The sequence below is a fragment of the Pleurodeles waltl genome, chromosome 5 (genome assembly GCF_031143425.1).
Source record: "Pleurodeles waltl isolate 20211129_DDA chromosome 5, aPleWal1.hap1.20221129, whole genome shotgun sequence".
NCBI classification, from domain to species: domain Eukaryota; kingdom Metazoa; phylum Chordata; class Amphibia; order Caudata; family Salamandridae; genus Pleurodeles; species Pleurodeles waltl.
Genome location: NC_090444.1, coordinates 318,304,894 through 318,325,204, shown reverse-complemented (window position 1 = coordinate 318,325,204; position 20,311 = coordinate 318,304,894).

The window sequence follows — 20,311 nt, the reverse complement described above, 5'->3', positions numbered from 1 at the left end:
TTAGTATATGGTTTGTGTTGCCCTGAGACCTATTTTCTCCCATTGCATTCTTTAGGATTTCCTACTGTTTGCATTGTTCTATGTCTATTTACTTGTCTAATTTTGGTGTCTAGTGTATATATTGTGCATAAGTCTTACTTCCAGAAGGAGTATGGTCTCTAAGATATTTTTGGTACTGTGTCACCCAAATAAAAAAAATATTTTTGGTAACACGGAGTATTTCCTTTACTTGTGTATAAGTACTGTGTAACTATAAGTGGTATTGCATGAGCTTTGCATGTGTCCGAGTTCAGCCTAAGCTGCTCTGCTATAGCTACCTCTATCAGCCTAAGCTGCTAGAACACTACTACATTTCACTAATAAGGGATAACTGGACCTGGTATAAGGTGTAAGTACCCAAGGTACCCACTACAAACCAGGACAGATTCCTACACATACAACTCTGTTTGATGCACATTTTCCTCAAGGAATTAGTCACACAGAAAAAGGTGGAAGTATTCATTGGGCAACAAATGTGCAGTATTGACCTCAGGATTGGTCCCCTCTGTCAGTGGCTCTCCGCTGCACATATTGTGCTTGCAATTAGATATCATGACTTCATGGCCATGTTCCTCTTGAACACTGGATGATGAGTCATAATCAGAAGCAACTCCAACTAAAAAAAATGTGCTCTGATTCTGCCCCCTGACCCTTTCTCTTAGATACTGACTCGGTATCAGATTCTGCTAAGAGCTCTCATTCATTATTGATTTAGACCTTCTGAACCAGTCATCCAATGAGACAGTATCTCTGGTTTCTATCTAAAACATTCTGGCCTAGGTAGAATGAAGAGGTCCTCGCAGAAATTAATGCTGTTTGTGTGCTATGAACTGAGCAATGGGACGCAATGCTATAAGAGTAAGAGTGTGGTACTTTACTTTAGCCCTTAGTATCACATTCAACTCACTCACAGAGGAGTATCTCTGCACTGTGCTGTACAGGCAAAGGAAGGACTGTCTAGAACAACAATGTTTTAAACATCTTCCTAAAATTCCTGAAATCGGGGCAGGTACGAATGTGAAAAGGGAGGTTGTTCCAATGATATGGGGCTAGATACAAAAAAGTTTGCCCACCAAATCTGGCAATACAAATGCATGGGACATGCAGAAAGGCTTTCTTAGAAGATATTAGCTGTCTGGAAGGCAGATAGTAACTCAGTTATGAGGTAGGCAGGGTAACACTGATACAAGGCCTTGTGTGTCAAACTACAGAGTTTAGAAATTGCCAGTTTTTTATGGGCAACCAGTGCAATAATACTAGAATGAGAGCCAAGGGTGACCGATCTGGTAAATTATAAATCAATTGGACAGCAGTCTTCTGAACAACTTGCTCAGCAAGGTGTCATTAGCTGCGACCAGCAATGCATTCCCATAATCCAGGGGTGTAGTTTTGGATGCTGGGCCAGGGTTTTCCTGGAGGAAGAAGTTAACCAAGTAAAATCTTTTTTAGCAGTCTCATTGTGGAGAAACAGGTGCCTACTGTCATCGACCTGGCCTCTCCTAGATAATGTCCTGTCAAGTGTCACTCCTGAGTTTTGCAACACTAGCTTAGGAGGGGGGCTTTTCCAAGATCAGAAGGACAACAATCAGTTAATCAAAGCTCATGTTCTTTGCCAAGCAACACAGTCTCGGATTTTTCGCTCTTTAGTCGGAGACAATTATTGATCATCCAGCCAGCGATTTGCTTCATATAGGCCCTCATTACAACCCTGGCGGTCAAAGACCGCCAGAGCTGTTTTGGAGTTTGTACCGCCAACAGGCTGGCAGTACAAACTCGGGCATTACAACTGCGGCGGAAGCGCCGTGGTCGCACCGCCGGGAACAGTGGTTTCCCGACACTTTTGTCCCAGCGGTTGTAATTCCCCAGGGCAGCGCTGCTTGCAGTGCTGCCCAGGTGATTACAAGTCCCCCTCCTGCCAGCCTTTTCATGGCGGTATGAACCGCCATGAAAAGGCTGGCGGAAAGGGGAGTCGCGGGGCCCCCTGCCACGGCCCCATGGAGCTTTTCACTGTCTGCATGGCAGACAGTGAAAAGCACGACGGGTGCAACTGCACCCGTCGCACAGCCGCAACACCACCGGCTCCATTTGGAGCCGGCTCCTGTGTTGCGGCCGAGATCCCCGCTGGGCCAGCGGGCGGAAACCAGGTTTCTGCCCGCCGGCCCAGCGGGGATCTCCAAATACTGTAGACCCCACAGGAGTGCGGCCACATTGGCGGCCACCTGACGGTTTCAACTTGGCGGGCAGCGGTTGCCGCCTGCCAATGTTGAAATGAGGGCCATAGTGTGTAAATTGTTTTTCCATCAGATATGGGTCAGGACCATAGAAATGAGAAGTTGAGTGTCTTCTGAGTATGACACGATCTCCACAACACAAGATCTCACAACATGTGCAAGTGGTACAACATAGATGTTAAATATGGTTGGGTTCAGGGATGATCCCTGAGGGACTCCATTTTTAGAGAGTATCTTTCTTGATTTAAATGATCCCAAACCAACTTGTTGGGAGCTGTTACCAAGGAAGACCCTAAGCCATATTAGTGCCCCAAATAGATGCCTGATTCATGTAATCTGCGGATGCGGTCCACTAAGACCAGAATGACTGGGGTTCCTGCTTCAAGAGAGAGTCAGAAGTTATTGGTAACAGCCACTAATGCCATCTCACAACTATGTAGTGCTAGCAAAGCGGATTGTGAGGGGTCTAAGATCTTATGTTACTCTAGAAAGGATGTTGGTTGTTTGTTTAATATGGCTTCCTAGGGTTTTTGCAAACAAAGGTAGTAGTTAGATAGGTTTATAATTCGTGAGTAAACTGTGATAACAACAATAGCAGTCTCAAAAAGAAAAAGCACTTATCGGAGTCATCCCTGCAAAGAACTTTATCAAAAGGAGCTCAAGGCTTTTACGATATGTCTATAAAAATAATGAAAAAACTGGTTAAAGCTGCACCACACCCATATCATAAAAGCACATTGTGCTAAAGTTTTCCCTAATGCCAGGAGAAACTTCTTTGTGAGACACGCCCCTTGTGAAGTAGTAGCATGTGAGTGAATTACAATGAAGTCAGCCAAGTGTATCACATGTACCTCCCATTACATCCACCTTATGCTACAGCACTGCACATCAGGCACTGATTAGTTATTATGCCATTTACATTTTACTTCCAACCAATGCAACATATATCATGTAGAAATAGGTGAGCACACTACTGCCACTGGTCAGTGTTTGTGTCATTCATATTTTAGTTATAGCCTACAAATAACGCATATTCTGGTCCTGCTCTTTTTGTTTCTTGGTGGGATGGGGGCTTGAGGTATCAGAAAAGTCCTAGATAGCAGGAGTAAAATATAAAGGGCCTCTAATTGTACCTAGAAATCACACCAGGGAAGGGAAATGAATAAATATTATTTATGTCATTGAGGGGAACAGCCCATTTCTTACTATGACTTGTCAAACATTCAGCACAAGTGGCGAAACAGGTGTATCTAAAATGACCCAACAGCACAAGGAGAAAAAACAAAATGGCCACCTAACTTACCCTTCCCTGGTGTGGGGTAGTGATTGGGCACCCCGGGGGTGGCTGAGTTTCCTGGACAGGGGTAGCTGGGGTGGCTAATTGGCCCTCATGGAAGAGAAAATCCATAATTATTAGTTATTGTGCACAGGCAAGTCAACCCATGTCAGGAGACCAACCCCCCACATAAAAAGTGAAGTCCCTGGTGGTAGGTGAATCCCTCCACATTGACCGGGCCGCCCCCTGAGCTACAAGAATGGATCAGTTTGAAAAAGGGAGGCTCTCCCCTTTACAGTGATGCCTTCCTCATGACTTGAGTTGGTAGTTGGTGGATGTTATTGCACTAGATGCATGGGATACTTAACTAACCTACTCCTGCTGGCTCTGTACAGTGGGATCAGTGTTGCAAGTGTGCCATGTGGCACACTAACATCACTGATGGGTAGGGAGATGGGTAGGACCTGAAACAGGAGCAATTCCACCTCAGCTCTCAAGTCATCACATGGGGAGATGTCTCTGTTGAGAATGCTTATGTTTTCCCCACATCCCTCTAGGAGGACAGCCCCTTGATATCCTCTACACTACAGACTTAGTGCAAAGGACACAGCAGGGTCAGAACTGGACATAAAATTGGCCTGGGACCCAAAAAAAGGTTTACCCATTTGTGAAACAGATAGTTCAAAAAGTATCCCAAATTTGCAATAGTGCAGTTTTGAACTTGTAAAGACACATTGTATATTTCTGTTGTAAGATGTAGGAGTCTCTATGCACTTTTTCTTGCTACAGTCAATGTTTGTCATAATATCAGGGAAATCAATAATACAATCCCACACACCAGGCCATAAAATAGCCCACAAACCTAAAAAGATGGACACACACCAACTTACCAGACCAGCCGCTTAGGCACTGCCTGCTTGCGCTATAGGTCAATCAGACCTGGCCGATGGTCCTCCTCTATAAGGTAGTGTTTAAAGGCACAGAAGCTTCTGCAACATAGACAGATGGGATATAAAATTGATATATTTGAATATGTTTCAATTGGAATTGGCCCACGTACACATGATGAGAGTGTGCCTTAAAAGGGATTTCCATGTATGATTGCTCTCTCTACACAGACCATGAAATGTCAGCTGATGCCTAATGTTTCCTGAAAGTGGTTTTTGAAATGTGTTCATTGTTAGACCAGCTGCAGATTTTTTTTTTTAGATATTCGATTTTTCATAGTGTGACTGAAGCAACTGTGATATGCGTGACAACTTATGTTGATGCTGATGAATGTAAAAGGGCAATATTACTTATTCCATTCAGATGAAAACATTGATAATTGGACAGCAATTTGTAATGACAAAGGTAGTCAATGAGTTGCAAATGGATGCACACAATAGTAGATGGACTATGGTTACATACTTTTATTTATGACACAGATGAGCTATGGTGGACAATTAAGATGTGTGGTTGTCTCTGTTATAGGGGTGAGCCCGCCTAGTAGGTTGGTAAGGATGCTCTGTGATGCTAGCCCTGGATATGGCCTAATCAGAATAGTAGGTGGTGCAAGCCGGAAGAAATGGGAACTGTACAAAGGAACAGAAAATGTCATGAATATCTACATATTCAAACTTCATTATATCGAGCAGGCTGCATGTGACATATAAGTGTTGGATGTGTGTCTATGTGCAGCTGTTTGTAGAGAGTATGACATAATTTTGAAGTCAGTATCTGGTTTAGTCATAGGCTTGTGGTGCATGTAGGAGACAATTCAGATATAATTGGGTGACATTATCACACCCTTTAATGTACAACTTAATCTTTGGAGCAACTAGAAAAATGAATTTAAGATCTAATTTTAATAGTCATTTTAAATCCAACCTAATGACCATGTCAGTTTTAATATACCTATTTTGAAAAATTAACTTTTAGAAAGTTGCCATTTTCCTGCCTAGGCCAATTCTGTCTTGCTGCCATTCTTCACTGTTGCCTAGCTGCTGAATGGGTTATTGATTAGGTTTTAAGTGGCTCCCAGAGTTGAGACCAAAGGAGAGGGGGTTGGCATTCATTTGACAGGATGGTCATCTGGGACCAGCCCAGAAACTTAATAAACTTCATAGGATGTCCACCTTCCCACGGGCAGATGTAGCTTATATTTGGCCTGACCTCCTTAATGGTCTATTAGCCAGCAAGGCACCAATTCCAGCTGGAGATGAGTGACCCCCTGAACTGGTTTAGAGTGACCACAATAGAGGGTTTGCCCATGATCACAGCCTCACCTCTGGGTGGACAGAGGGAGCTCTCCAGAGGGAAGAAAGGTTCTGTCATGTTAGTTCTAGGGTGGGAGGGCACTGTGGGATAGTTCACCATAAAACACAGAGGAAATGATGCTTAGGTGGGTGTGATCACCCCTGGAAAAATGTGTCCATTTGATTATGGTGGTACCAGGAGTTTCTCCTGGGTGCCTGCCACTAGACATACGTGTGGCATCCCCAATACCAACTTCATAACCTCTCTGGACCTGTGAAAGGCAGAAAAGGGCTGCATATGTTGTCAATTGACTGGCCTCCTGTTCAGCTACTGGGACACAAAAGTTGCAAAAAGCCTACTATCCTGAAGAGCCCAGATGACCAGTTCAAACTGGGCCTGCCATGCAGCCTGTTGCTGGTTTCTGTTGGAGTGAGTGCTGACCTCCAAATGCTGGCCCTGAGGTCCTGGGACCCTTAACTGGTGTTAAAGTATACTCCTGCTGCCCAAACTGTAATTGTTGGGATTTAGAAAGATTCTGCCAAATTTTCTTCCAAACAACCAACAAAATAGTGTGACCCATAGATGCTGAATTGCAGGTAGGATCCAACTTTTTTGCCCTGTTGAAGGAATTCTGAATTTCAGAAAAGTTTCTAAGTCTGAAGGTTGGGGGCTTCACCAAGTCTAATGCCAAGCTGAAGCCAATCGACGTTGAGACCTTCTTGGGCACGAACACCAGACTTTGCATGCTCAGAGTTTTCCCACCTTCGTTGATGACTACACCTGCGACACCACTCTTTAGCAATCCACCATCATCAAACCCTGACCTGGATCAGATATAATTTGCCCTTTAAGTCTGAAGGTAACTCTTCGACTGGGACCTAACTAGGCCTCATATCTGTCTCGTGCTCCTTTGCAGGCGACCTTAATCCTTACCTTTGTCCTGGCCTATCATGAACAGCTGCCCATGGTTTTCACTTTGTTCTTGTTGGAGCTCAAATTTAATTCAAACTTTAAAAATTCACATCCCCTGGTCCTCATATTGAATTTCAGTTGTTTTTGTGTCATTTTGCTCCATTTTGAGAAATTGGAGTGAGAATTTTACTATGTTGTGTTTGACTTTTTAATTATTTTGTCATTTCTTAATGCTTTATACATTTTCTTAAGTTAAGCCTGTCTGCTCAGTGTCATTGCTACCAGGGGTTGAGCTCAGGTTAAAATTTCTGAAACTTTTACAGGACCTAAAATGAATAGTTACATTATGACCATTCACCCCAACAAATAATCCACTTTCCCACAGAAACCTTCTACAGAATTATCTACAAGTTATTTCTCCTCCTGTGTAAAGTAGTTTATCTCTTGACTGAGATTGTCTGGATCATTATTGTTATGTTGATGTCTGTTTCTTTGAAATCCCGCCATCAGTGAAAGAGGGAACAGCCCAGGGTATGGGATGTATTTATGTTTGTCCAATGTAAAGTTTATCAGGTTTGTGTAAATTCTTGCATATGATTGCTCTTTTTCTTTTGAATGTATAGTTTTATGTTGTGGAAGCAGAGGTCTTTGCCTGCATGAAGTAGTGACATGTTTTAATGTTGTATGCATAAAATATGCCTGTAACATTACAGTAAGCCTGGATAGAATTTAAATGATACCAGTGTAATTGGTGTACGTTTGGAAATCGCACATAACAATATATTTTATTGTTTCTTTTAAAATTACATAACAGCAACATTATAAAGAGTACTAGCCATTCCTTTATAGTGAATTTGAATGAATTGTGACATAGGTTTTATGATCCAGACCACGCTTCACGCATGGGGCTGATATGGATTGGGACCGCAGCATGGAGGATGGGCCCCAACCCCCTCCCAAAAGATTTATAGGGCCTCTGCCAGACACAACCCACATATCTCCACCCAACTCAATGTCAGTCAATCACTGTGCATGAATGTGGTTAAGAAATAGGATGCACAGTGGGCCCCAGAAATGTTTGGACTGCTATTCTCCCCTCAGACACAGGCCACCTGCCTCTTTGCTAGGAGCATATCTACAAATACAAATCAACACCCTCTAATTTGCAGGTTGATTGTACACTCAGAAGCAGCTAATTTGGATGATGGCAATAGCTCTATGTAAGAGGCTGGCTCTCTATATAGTGCACCAAAATGGTGTGTACTGTGCAGAGAGTCCAAATAACCCCACTTTAATATCCAGAGGTAGAAAGCAGACCACCTAATGCTCTGTTTTGGTGTTAGTGTGGGCGAGAAGTTAGGCTAATCCAGGGGATGTGCTAAGCATTTGTTGTACTCACAGTATCAGTAAATGTGGACACACACTCGAGAGAACAACTAGAGGGCAATTTACAAAAAAATTATTTTTAAGACCAAGATTAACACTATTCGGTAAGTATTTATTTTCTTATGATTTTTCACAGTTCAGAAAATGCTCTGTTTTGTGCAGAATTAGGCACCATAGGAATCGATGGAAAAATCTTTAAAAATGCTTATAAAATCAGGCAATGCTCTAACAAATCTCACCTTGTATTTTTAGGTCAAGGTCATCGGAGTGTCCAATGGTCCAGTTGATGAACATTGGGTGGTAATGGTTCAAGCTGGAGCACTGACTGAAGGACTTGGAGTTGGCCCCATTGGAGAAGGGACCACTTGGAATCCCACTGCAAAATTAGACTTAATGGTAAGTCCCTGGGTCCCCTTGGAGGGTGGAGATTGCAAGGGGTTAGGACCCCTAAAGCAGAGCTGGTTGGTCGATGAAAGGCCCTTGGAGGCTGTGTGCAGTGCAGATAGGTCAGCCAGGAGTCATGCGTGTTAGGGTCCTTGGAGCCAGGAGAAGGTGAAGTTGAGGGTGGATTGCAGATCAGCAGGGCCACTCTGGGGAATGGTTCTTGGGTGTCCTTGTAGTGATCCTATTTAGTTTTAATGGGAATCAGGAGTTTAGCTTAGCCTTCTGGCTTGCAGGCCCCCATCACCTAGTGACTTTTAACCTACTTAGCCTGCTCTGTTTTAGAGCATTTATTTAATTATTTCTTCCAAGATGGCTGCTATGTTTATAGTTCGGAAGATGTTTTGATTTCACGTTATTAGTGCCATTCTGTGAAGGTGTCACTATCAGCATCAACACTTATGTGGGACAGGAACATGATGTACTTTTGGAGGATGTTGTTTACATAATTGCCGCCCCAAGCATGCCTTCTACTCTATTGTTTGGAAATATACCTGTGTCAGGGTTCCTACAAGATCTATTCAAATACATCTCATGCAGACAAGGTTATCAGAGGGATTCCTACCAGATGCCATCAATGCTATCTATGCTACACATCACCTTGATGCAGACCCAGCATTCATGTCCCGATAAAGTCTGATCTAGAGACCTCATTCCAAGGGAACAAGGGTTGGGGTGTTTCTCCTGGACATGCTACTGCCAGATTAGGTTTAACACACCTAGCTCTCTTTAGGTGAGAGATTAGGTTCTCCATGCTAAGGTTTTAGGGATATTTCACATCTCATAATATTGCAAGATGGTGGGGGTCTTTGCATTTACGACTCTCATTTTTACAACTCTGCTTCTTGCATTGTTCATTATCCTAATCACTCTTGGTTAGTGCCAGGTCAAGTTTGCAACTTTGAATATACCTTGTCATGCACTTGCAATGGCAGATGACATGAAGCTGGTGTGGGGCCTCTCAGAGTGTCACAATTGGTGCTGCTGCTCTGGGGAGCCCTATTCATTACACATGCCCTAGGTACCAGGGGTGCCATTTATTAGGGACATACAAAGGTGTTTGAAGTGCCAAACATAGTATAGTTTTGGGGAAAGAGATCTGGCACTGGGAACCGGTTTAGCAGTAGCACCGGACACTTATAGTTTGAAACCACATCATCTCCCAGGCAAAAAGTAGGGGGCTAGCCATATCAAAAGAGGCCCTTTCTAACACTCTAACCCAGTCATTTCTATAGGGCAATTAATACTGTGCTCCAGAAAATATTGATAGTTGAATAATGCCAGGCAAGGTGGATGCTTTACATCTGAGGCAACTGAAATCAGTCGAAGCTCTGCAGCTGACCATTTCAAAGTGGGCGTGATTTAGTTGATGCAAAAAATGTGAAAGAATAAGCCATAACCTGCCATTTGGGAGCAACATTCTAGAATGCTTGCAGCAATATGCCTATTCCTTGTATCTGATTGCCTCACCTGTATCTACCTCTCATTTCTATCTAGTGTTGGCTTGGGCTATAAGCATTGTGGAGTATAATGGGGTCACTAGGAGTCTGTTTGATGCACTGGTAATAATCAGCATCAATGAATCAATGCGTTGCAAGGTATGGGCTCCAGCAGGAAGGAGGGATAATGTCCCTTACATAGTTAACAGAGTCTAAGGTATGTGAGTGAGTCTATTGCTTGTTCACTATTTGTTATGATTGAGAGGTCAAGAAATTGGCCATTTGGGTAACTGTCTCCTACTTTATGTATCCCCTATGCATGTGAACTATGGAGAGTTATTGAGCAGTGTGTCAAAGGTTGCTTGGCGGTGTAAAGTATATCATGTGCAAACATCATCGGAGCCTGTCACAAGATGGATATGTACATGCCACCAATTGAATCTCAGAATGGCTGCACTTTGGTGGTTGGCCTATCACTGAGCCTTGAAATTGCAACCACAGGACTAGAAGTTTAATTCTGCCTGTACAAGTCATTTCAATTCTACTGAATGTGGCGGGTTGATTGCACAATTTAGGGTAGAGTTAGTTAACTATGAGCCATGAGCTTTACCACATCCATCCAATGCGTATCCCTATCCAATTTGTACTGGCAATACATGAAAGGCCAAACAGTCCAGTCGTAGGTCCACCAAAAGCCACTGGCTCGCGAACATCCTACCCAATGTAATTGCATCGCTTATGATCCAACCACCAAGCACCTGGCAGTCACCAAGCACATGGCAGGTCAGCAATCTCTGTACAACAGATGGGTGTTGATTTGGCATCCCAATGCATCACTTCCCACTTCAGATCTAATCCATGTTGTTCAAGCTCTCTTCTGGAGTATATGAGTCATGCAAAGGTTCTATGCCTAATGCAGAGACAAGTTGCTTTACAATTGGGGCAGCGCTTTGTGGCATCTGGAATACCTGGGGCTTGATTCACAAAGGTAAAGTTGTAGCAACAGTCTAAATTAGACCAAAAGTCTAACTTTACTGCTTTTTGATATTCACAAAAGGACTTAGGAGTAGTATCTTTATGCCTGCAGAGGTTCACACTTGGGGTAAAGGTTCTACTCTTAGGGGTATGATCTTCACTTGTGCAGGATAGAGCATAATATATTTAATACTAGCCTAGTGTAACTTGCATTTGATGGGCAGATACTCCTAGTGTGCCTCTTGGACAGCCATGATAAAATCCCATTATATATGGAGATGGTATATCCTTCTGTTTCTCTCACATCATCCAGAGTATATTATTGTGATCCCTATAGTCGAAGAGTTTGGGGTTGATCAGATATAGGGGTGGCCCGGCAGGTACATAAACAGGGATGAAAAGTTGTTCCATCCAATAAGGATTGGAGCAGATTTTCAGTCATATTGCCAGTGTTTGTGGACTCTGAAATAATCAACAGATTATTGCCCCTCAATCTGGCCTTTGCTTTAATTACATCAAGCACTTTGGCTATGTGCAGCACTTTTTGCTGCGCTCTGCTGTATAGTCATCCGAAGTTGCATACATTATCCTCCTTTCTTGATAATCAAGGGTAGTGATCATTCTATCCAACTTAGTCGTAAGTGTGTCAATCTTCCCACCTATGAAGTTGAGTCTCTTCTGCATATGAAGTAGGAGCGTTTTTATGTTTAGATCTTCCCCTCTTCCATTCAGCACCTGAGTGGCATAAGATCTTTTTGGGGACAAAGTTCTCCTTGTATGTTTCATCTCAAATGGAAGTTTGGTTTGCTTCAGGTTACCTTTCCCCCTTGTACTTCCCTTCAAGCTGTCTGACCAAAACACTTCAGTCATTCACAAGCTATAAAATATTCCATGGTGGGAGGACAGATCAGAGGATGTTCTAAACTGTGTGGTATTCTCTAGTATACAATGACAAAGTATCCAACATGAGGCAGCTCTGGCCAGCGCATAGTGCACCTGTTATTTGGGAAGTAGCATGCCACCCCTCTATTGACCAGATGCAAGGTCAGTTGACCAAAGACACATGCACTGTGCGGCCCAGAGTGAGGCCAGCATTAAGTCTGCCGTCCCCCGTGCTAAGCAGCCCGCCCGATCCAATAGCAATCAATGGGATCTTCCAGCAACTGGGTAACATATTCTGCAGCCAGACGCAAGACTTATTCCTTAGCAAGGGCTCGCACTAACTGTGACAGTGTGGAACTCTTGCTGATCTGCAGTAGCATGAATTACAATTTCATAGGTGCTACCATTGAGTCTCATCCGAGTCTGCTGTGCAGCCTAACAAATTCTTTGGCAGAATCATCTTGCACAGTCGATTATATAGCCCACCACTCCTCATGGTTATCTATACTGCTATATAATATGAAAATGTTAGGCTTCTCTGTCCTGTGGTGCTAGAATACTGGTCCAACAAAAGGAGCCTCTTGTGGGTGAGGCCATCTTTGGGTCAGGCACTCCAGCATCCTGGTAGCTTAATTACTGAGAGTAAGCCATTAAGCCACATCATGTAATTGTGGGGAGACAATTTAACACAAGATGTACTGTTTGCATATTTTTTTTAAACAATAGGCATTTCAAGTAGATATTTTACCCAGGTGGACTGTTCAGGCAAATTTGAACACAAAACTACAAATATGAGAAGCAGTATTTTTCACAAACTGGCAGATCCTTTAAAATGAGTGGTCAGCAAACGTTTCATTTTTTACCTGAATGGACCATTTCGAGAAATACAAAACTACAAATCCAAACATGAGAGCCAGTGTTTTGAATGCAAGCAATTGTAAACCAACTCAAAATGAAACTTTTGAGTTGAATTTTTACCCTTTCAGGTAATCTTTTGAGTGCAAGATGCATGTTGTGCAATTTTACAGTAGTTCCTCATAAGCCATTTTGCATAATTATGCTACAGCTAAAAACACACATTTTGCATGCCGCTACTTTACAGGTTGTATTTTTGCAGTTGCATTTTAAATTGCATGTACCATTTCCTCCTCATGTAAAGTTGTAGTACAATATCTCATCCAGGTGTCAATTAAACTTTACTTGCACAGAGATCTTTGCACACAGATATACTTTGGTGAATCAGGTTGATAGAGATTTGTGGTCTCAAATGAACTTTTAGTCTGTTAAGCCTAGTGAATAAGCCTTTGATAAAGATGGAAAGAAGCTGCTTCTTTTCTTCAAAGTTCCTAACCTCTTCCAAGCTCTGGTGCCTTCTTATGGAAATAAGAAACTACCCACTCTGACTGGCCTGAGAAGAAATTTGTGGTAAGTAGAAATAATCAAGCAGGCAATGAACAATGGTTCCTGTAGTTTTTTTATACATGCAGAGGTCGACAGTCATCCCAGGCTGCTCACAGTCAAATTGTAACTCTTCATTCTTAGAATCATGCCAACATAGATGTTCCACAAGGGAACAAAACAAATGGCCTTAAAGGTCAAACATTACACATACTTTTTTTTTTTGGACAAAAAACAACAAAATAACCTATAAATGAACAAACGCATAAAAAACAGGAAGTACACAAGTTAACTAACAATGACTACAATTGAATGATCTTATCTCAAAGGCAATTTATGGCTCCTAGTATTTTTGTGAATCTTATGATTTTGGCTAGTTCCATAATAGATCACATTATCATGAAAACCCAAACCATGAGAAATACCCATCGGATCCTCCATATTTTCTTTAACTGAAATGTTAGTTACTTTTGCCTTATTCCACATTAACAACCTTACACACTCACAGCAGACCCAGGGTTTTTCCAGTGCCCCATGCCTTAGATTATAATAACTTCTTTGCTTAGCCTAAGCTATTTCAACATTAGCTCATGCATAAGACTCTAAATCTATTGGAGTCTGTTGCTTTTTCAAAACACTTAGTCATCCAAGCTGGCCTAAACTGTGTAGCTGGTTTTCTATTTTATAAAAACTCCAATGGAGATACAACTGTGGCTGAATGAGGTGTTGTTCTGTAAAACCATAACATCATTTGGACTGCATAGGAAACATCACAATTATTCAGCAAAGCCCATCCCACACATTCTCCTACAACTCTGTTAAGGTGTTTAATTGGATTGTGGATGATATAATGAACTTTTTAAATGTTTAATAGAGCTCCCTGTTAGAATTCTTCCATCTCAGTCGACACAAACTGAACTCCATTGTCTGAAACCAATTCTTCTGGAAAACCCTCACACAGGAACACATCTTTTAAGAACATCATCACAGATTTAGAATTAGGCACGCTTACAAATTTGGCATGTGGCCACTCAGAGTAATAATCCATGATTACATAAGCATACCTGAAATGATCTCAAAGAGAGTAGAATGGTCCTACCATATCTATACCTCATTTCTTCCAAGGACCCAAAGGATACTCTATAGATTTCAATGGTGGAATAGATATTATTAAGGATTTGTCAAAAGTAGTGCACACTACACACTTCTATACTACAAAATCGACATCTTTGTCCATTTGTGGATACCCATACGATTCTCATATCCTTTGTTTAGTTAACGTAACCTCTAGATGTCCCTCAAAAGTTTTTTGCACAATTTACTTCCTAAAATTAACAGGAGGAACCAATTTGTCTGATCTCATGACAATACCATCTTCAACTGGCAATTTTTCAGCGATTTTACAGAATGGCTGAATCTTCCCATTTACAGTTTTTTCCCTTGGCCACCCTTCCACTATGCACTTAGAAACGTCTTTAAGTACATAATCATTTTCAATGGCCTCCTTCCAACTTTTTTCTGAAATAGAACTCGCATTCATGATTTCTATTGTTGCAATCAGATATGCCTTGTACTCACTGTCCCTTTTATCTGAATTTACTTCTGTTGAGTGAATCCTTGACAAGTAGTAAAGTCTAACATTCTTTCCACCTGATATGTGTACTGCCTCAAAATAAGACTGGATCAACCTTGTAGCAAACCTAGCTAATCTGTGTGTGTACTGGCTTTAGCATTAGTGCCATTGAGAATAGCCACCAGTGGTTTGTGGTCAGTTTGCAGAATGAAATGTCTTCCCCATAGGTAACTCTTAAGTTTTTCTATAGCCCACCAACAAGCCAATAATTCCTTTTCTATGACGGAATAGTGCTTCTCTGAGACTCTGGATGGAAAGCCAATGGTAAACCTTTGGTCACCGGATCTCTGTACAAGCACTGCGCCCAAACCCACATTACTTGCATTAAAAGTAAGAATACATGTCAGATTAGGATCATGTGATTTAAGCACACCTACCGATGATATTTGATATTTTATATCATTGAAGGCTTCATCACACTCATCATCCCACTTACACTTAAATTCTACATGTGATTTTAGCAACAGTTAAATAGGCCTGACTCTTGAAGCTAAATCTTGGATGATTCACGAATAGAATTCACAAAGACCCAAGAATTATTTGACACTCATCTTATTTGATGGAAGAGGTGCTTTCATAATAGGTTTGATGAGCCCCGGTTTTGTTCTCACTTCATCAGATAGAATCACATGTCCAAAGTATTCTACAGACTCTCTTAAAAATACACATTTATTTATTTCTAAAATACTACCAGAAGATTATAAAATGGAAAGCAATTGTCAAAATACCATAACATGCTCCTCTCGCTCTTTGGCGTACATCAATATGTTATCCTGAAAGACAGTAACATTGGAAATACCTTTGAGCATAGTGCTCATCACTCTCTGAAAAACCGAGCCCGCAGATGCTAAGCCAAATCACATGCAGCAATACTGATAATTACCCCATGAGGAAACAAATACAGTAAGATGTTGACATTCTGCTTTTAATTCTACTTGATGATAAGCTGCAGCTAGGTCAAGGTTATTAAAATACTTTGCTCCTGAAATGGTCGACAACACCTCACTAATCTTGGGAAGAAGATGAATGTCAAACCATATCTCTGTTTAGTACTCTAAGGTCGACTCACACTCTGAGTTCTCTATTTCTTTCGAGCTATAACTAAAGGAGAAAGCCACAAAGAAGATTCAACTTGTTCAATAATACATTTGCGGCATAATTCCACCAACTCTTTTTCCAAATCTTCCCTGGCACTGAAAGGTACTCCTCTCATTTTATGCTTAATAGGTAAATCATTATCTTTGCTCTTAATCTTATGCTGAAAACCTTTAATCGTTCCATGTTGCCCCACTGGCAAAACAAATATATGTTTGAGAATGCTCTACTGATGAATGTCTGAAACTATATCCTTTTTCTGCATTAATCATGTCAACAGCCAGGCCTCAGCAATAGCCTTTTCCTTAATTTCTGGATTCAGCTCATTCCCAAGTATCACATTGTCAGATAGTTAATTAGGGATTGCACCACACCATCCTTCTTGCTGTCAGAAGTAGTGCTCTTATTTCATTGTCAGAGTATAGTTTCAAACCTCATTAAAGCTTGATCATTGTCAGGAGTGAAGCTCATTATCATGAAAAAATTAATGCTGGATGATCTAAGCACCACCAATTAGGATGCAATAATAATACAGTTATTGTTTGAACTATACTTTTGATAAATATTAAAACATAAACTTGAATGTAGTTTTTAATATTTTTTAACCAAAACTATAAAATTGTATTTTAAGTCACAACCATGGCTCTCCATAGAACAATGCCACTTATTAAATATTTTGCATCTCACACATTTATATATTAAGCACCTAGTCGGTGGGCTACAAGTCAAACTTCGTGGTGACTTATCAAATGCATGAAAGTAGTTTCTTTTAATTGTAAAAGTTCTATGTAATCCCTACAGTCAGCTTAGACCTGCAGCAATGTTTTTCCAATTACTCATGTGATGATGTACAGTTAAAGTTATTGGTCTAATGTACTTGGCCTTATTGAAAAGTTAAAAGGAAAATTGTGTGGAGCCAATTTGATCTCATGTTAGAGCGAGAGAGTGCGTGCCCCTTAGAGAGTGAATGGCAGGCTCACAATGCAGTGTAAAAAAGACCAAGATCAGTTCAAAATATGGCCAATAATCCTAGAACGACCACACATTGCTACAACCCTCCACCCTCAATAGTTGCAGATACACACGTCCAGTAGGGATATATTTTTCAAAAGCGTCTTCCTCACTAACTCCTGCTCAGCGTTAGTTTCTAAACACGGCCAGTCCCAGTCTAGTCTTTTGCAATGCCCTCTGTGTTCCTACCCCCTAGCAACTACCACATTCCAGAGTGGTACTATAGGACTCTTAGATATCCAGCTCTCACAATTAGGTATACTACTGTTAGGAAAACATTTTTACACCTAAATAAAACTTAATAACTGTCAAATATGAAGTCCACCAGATGTGAATTAATTACTGTTAAAAATTCCAAGCAGTGAAGTATAACAGTTAAAAAGTAAACCTTCATTATTGAATTAGAAGATTGACAAATATACAAATATACATTTTTATGACCTTCTTAACATTTTCTTCTTAACCAAGATTATCACAAATAAACATTTCATTTCAAACAGGGCCCTCCATAGGAAAATGCCATTTGCATCTATACAGCACGTAGTCACTGTCTCAGAGGTGGCATACAGTTCTTAAATGTCAATGACCCACATTTATACATTAGGGACCCTGCCCTTTAGGATGCACATTCAAAAGCACCTTACTCTGACATTTACTGTGGGGTTTCAAACTGCAGTCAAACAAGCACATTGGTGGATCACAATAACACATTTGAATAATGCATACGTACACTGTAGTCTATATGTGAAATTTAACGTATACACCACTGGTGCCTTTCCTGTCCTAAATAATATTACATAAAAGTTAAATAAGCCAGATGGGTTTAGCCAATGTCAAAAATATTTTATGGTGAGAGCAGATGCACTGTGAGACTGAATGGAAATCCAAATTACAGCACAACAGTCCAAAAGGGTGAAAAATCCACTCTGAATGGTAAAATTGCTGCAAAAGCCCTTAGGTGTGCCTGATATTACGAGGCACTCTACTGTTTTCCCAAAACTCCGAGAGGTAGCCATCATTATGTTCCACTGAGAAGTTCATTTTTCTGTTATTCCTTTATGAGCACATTTATGCAGGAGATGTCTTCAATGCTCCATGTTACATATCATCTAATCTTTAATAACTTGCCATCATATAATCAGCTTAGTTAAAGCATGTTTCAAATGTTTATTTTGTAGAAGCTTTTGGATTGAAAAATAACCAGCTTCGATATGGAGATGGTAGCTTGAGGACATTTCATATGTTTAAACTGTGGATACTTAGATTGGTATAAATTCTGCACGCAAAGAGAAAATAGAGCAACGTCTTCTCACAACTATTTTCCTCAGCCTTTTCCTTGTTTCAAGGAGGTTTCTGAAGTATATATACAAAATTCTCCACCGATCATGCCACATGAGTTTGCAAACAGGGGGCTGCATGTCAGCAGTGGAAACCACTTGACATTTTGTGATGAGGTCAGGGTGTTCCCTTCCTGGAAACATCACTGAGGAGTGGAAATCTGCTCCGCCAAGTTGGAGTTTGAATTTTTGGGGAATTCACAGACTCTGATAAGCAGCTGACTGCTGTCGAACTTAGAAATATAAGCTAGGGCTTTGCTTTAGGTCATCAAACACCATCTTCAAACCAGATCTCCATTGTACTTGCTACTGCAAACCTAACAGCAATACTTAAAGTAAAGTGGAAATGAATAATGCTTGATTCCTTTTGTCTGGGAACAAAAGCAAATCATGCAGTAAAACTGTCGGCCTGGCTTGCTACAGACCTATTATTGCTCTTAATCCTGCCTGCTTGAAAGCCCCCATGCAGAGCACAGACTTGAAAGATGTGGACACAGCACTTTTAAGCTCTTGCTCTACCCTTCTCCAGAATTAGGAAACCATGGGCCTCATTTACTAGAAACTGATGCTCCAACATCGATGTGCCCGATTTCTTGAACCTGTCCCAAATCCCCTAATGATGCCATGGATGCAATGTATTTACAATACAGAGCTCAATGGGAAATATTTTCACGGATGCATCAGAAATTCTGACCATCTGTTGGTGCTAAAGTAACGCATTGCTGGAGTTGCATCATAAAAGGTTTACGCCTAGTCTGAGAAGGCGTTAACATTTTGATGCAGGGAAGTGTTAGAGTGATGCAGTGAAAAGTTGTAAATGGCACTTCATGACTTCTATGTGACTTTTTACGTGGAAACACCTACCCTGCATACATTATACCTGGTGTGGGTAAGATGTGAGGCAGGGCTTTACAAACTGATGCTCTGGGCCCAATGAGTCAGTTTGTTAATATGAAGAAGTGTAGAGCATTGATTGCGCCACTGCTGCATGGAAAAAAACATATTATGCAGAGGCGGCACACAGGGCTTGTAAATGAGGCCCTACATCTTCAAGTGCAAGTGAGCTGAGTGGTGACTGTGCCTGCCTGGCAAGCGCACTTAATTCCTGCACCAACCGCTGTTTTCTGTTAACCATAGAACATGCTGCTCTGCAAGAGATAGGTCTCCAAGTTGTCCTGTATGGTAGCCAGATTGACAGGTACCAGTTTGGTTGCTACAGTGTCAGGAGCTGAAGTGTCAGAACTTCTTAATCTCTCTGGTTGCATACAAGTACAATTTTAAAGGGCCAACACCACCTTGCTCTAAACCCACTACTGTAGCGAGTTTCTGAACTTTCTAGATGCTGCTCATTTTACTTGCTGGTTGCTAATACACAGTGTTTTAGACTGACATGTTCTTTATTTTATCTTGTTTTGAGAGCATTTGGATCCCAAACAAAAATGGTTTGCATATTTGATTGAAAGGTAATCATTTTGTACAAGAGGAATGCTACCTTCTCCTACCATACTACAGAATTCTGTGGGTTGTGGTTAGCTACTGATCACAAACAGTACATATTTGTGAACATTACCTAAATCAGCCCATTATTCTACTAACTACATTGCTTTAGCTGTTGGGATTAATTTAGTGACTTCAAATGTTATATATTGTGTTCAGTCAGGAGCTCTGAATTTAAAACTATATTCTGTTTCATTAGATTTATTTTTTCTTTTGTGTGCTTTTTAACCATTTGATCCTCATTTCTACTATACATCTTTTTGTATAATTTGAGGTAGTACTGTTGTGTATTGATACATTCCGAAATCCTGACTTGATGTTTACTTCTTTCCGTTGTGTTGCAGTGTACTCTATCTGATCGTCACACCATCTCTATGATTTAGACTTTGACCAGTGGTGTGCAGAACCTCAAGGTATGACGATCTTTTCCCATGGTAACTGAATGCTTGCTCCATCCTTTGGCTACTGGAGGTTTTTCCTATGCACATTCTGTGGAATTGCATTTTGGTTCTTCACCAATT